The sequence below is a fragment of the Sinocyclocheilus anshuiensis genome, unplaced genomic scaffold (genome assembly GCF_001515605.1).
Source record: "Sinocyclocheilus anshuiensis isolate Anshui unplaced genomic scaffold, SAMN03320099.WGS_v1.1 scaffold544, whole genome shotgun sequence".
NCBI lineage: Eukaryota > Metazoa > Chordata > Actinopteri > Cypriniformes > Cyprinidae > Sinocyclocheilus > Sinocyclocheilus anshuiensis.
This window is the reverse complement of record NW_015555763.1, coordinates 153,996-156,150: the sequence shown is the minus strand read 5'-3', so window position 1 is coordinate 156,150 and position 2,155 is coordinate 153,996. Positions and strand designations below refer to the sequence as shown.

Here is a 2,155-nt window from a genome sequence, read left to right as displayed (position 1 = left end):
TGTGTGTGTGTGCGTGAGTGTGTATGTTGACTGGCCATAGGCGAGGATGATGGAACTGCTTTGCGCCTCCGCACTGATTAGAGTCATGTAGAACAAGTTGATATTGACTGGAAAGTGAGTGATGGCGCTGAGCTCTTCATACTGTCCCTCTCTCTTCCGCCCTGCAGACGCTCATCTGTCATGATGCATTTGATCACCCGATCCCACCTCTTGATCCACAATCACAAGAAAAGGCCTTTAGCACTTTTTTGTAGAGATGGACAATTTTGGTCCAGGAGAAATGACAGGCTTTGACTCGTGCTTTGTAACTCAACAGTAAATAATTTCAGAGAATTATTTGCCCTGTCAAATGAAAATTAATCTGAATGGTCCGAGTTCAAATTTATATTGAAGAAAAAAAATTATATCTTTTTTGTATATATATAATACTCATGTACATTATAACCAACTATAAACTGACACCACTATGATTCATTAAATAAGGCAAATAATGTCAAATGCATAAAAACCTGTGCATATAAAAGTGCATATAAAAAATTATAAATATATCATTATGATAACTGTCAGATATTATTTATATATTTAAAACTATTAGGACATGGCTGAGTTGGTTGTGGCACATTTCTTTAGAACTCATTTGGCTGCACGCTATGCTAGAGTAGCGATGTTAGCTCTCTTTTTTACAGCCTTGTATATATACAACCACTCAGACACTTTAGTGAGACCCAGGGGACCGTGGCACACTGGCTCTCATATGCCTCTCCTCTTATGTTTCTTCTCAGAGAAGTCATTAACATGCTAAAAAACTAGAATTCTGAATTCACAATCGGGGCTTTTTTTAGCTGCTGAATGTTCTCTCAGGCTAAGGCGCAGGTGGACCCATGTGCAAAATGGAGAGTTGCTCTTAAGGGCTGGGTGGTATGTTTCTGTTTCTTTTGTTTTTCTCAATGGCTTGGTGTTGGTGACATATTTCAAGTCACCTCTGTTGACAAGACCATTTTAGACTAGCATGAATTTACCAGAACAGGAGCATCTAAGGTACCATATAAGTTCTCAGGCAATAATTTTCTTGGTTTCCACATTCCTGAACACTATTTACTGTCTGACTTGTTCACTAACACTTCGGTATTTGTTTTGTTATGTTTTGTCCATGTAGGCTGCTCTGCAGAATGTCCAGCAAGGACCGCCACATTGAGTCGAGTTGCCCCTCCTACATAAAGACGGAACCTTCCAGCCCTGCCTCACTGACAGACAGCGTAAATCATCACAGCCCCGGCGGCTCCTCAGACGCCAGCGGAAGCTACAGCTCCACCATGAACGGCCATCAGAACGGTCTAGACTCACCCACTCTTTACGGCCCAACTGGTGCTCTGGGTCCCAGCGGAGCCGGAGCCAAGCGCTACGAGGACTGCTCCAGCACTATCACGGAGGACTCGCAGATTAAATGCGAGTACATGCTGAACTCCATGCCCAAGCGCCTGTGTCTGGTGTGCGGGGATATCGCCTCCGGCTACCATTACGGTGTCGCCTCCTGCGAGGCCTGCAAGGCCTTTTTCAAGAGGACCATTCAAGGTTGGCTTTTACCCTCCCTCAGCTAGAACTTCAGCTAGGTTCAGGTGGCAGGCCAAGGGGTCAGAGGGACTTAGTCAAAGTGCAATACCTAGAATCAGCACAAAGAAATTCCATACATCCAACATGCGCTGGCTTTATGCCACTTAAGCAGCCTTCCATTCAGTAGATGTGTAAAGCTAGAGGGTGGTAATGCTTTGGTTTATAAACATTTCTTGTCTTGTTGCTTCAGATTAACAAGCTTGATCAGTTATTTCAAACAAGAGATTAGAGGTAATTGAATATACCGGGAAGTTACCCATCTGCTAGTTTTTTAGAAGTGGCAGTGAAGCTCTGAGGAACAAAGTAGGTGCTGAATAAATGGGTCAAATATTATGCTCGGCCTGAACAAAATCCAGAGCCTCAGAAGGTGGGAATTTGACATATCGGTATGTTTCATCCCATTAGCCAATAAAACTCTTGGTGATTTCCAAAAACATCCCATCCAGCTGGACATTTATTGACTTCCAGACTGGCTGGTTTTTGAGGGAAGGAGCAGGGTTGGGGAGTTAAGGGATGCAGAGGCGTCAGCACCACGGTTCGGCTG

At 43.8% G+C, this 2,155-nt stretch overlaps 1 pseudogene; it reads left to right on the top strand.

The window, feature by feature from the left end:
- LOC107674024 (estrogen-related receptor gamma pseudogene) overlaps window positions 1–1,598 on the top strand; it is a 21,889-nt pseudogene extending 20,291 nt beyond the window's left edge.
- The last annotated feature ends 557 nt before the right edge of the window (window positions 1,599–2,155 follow it).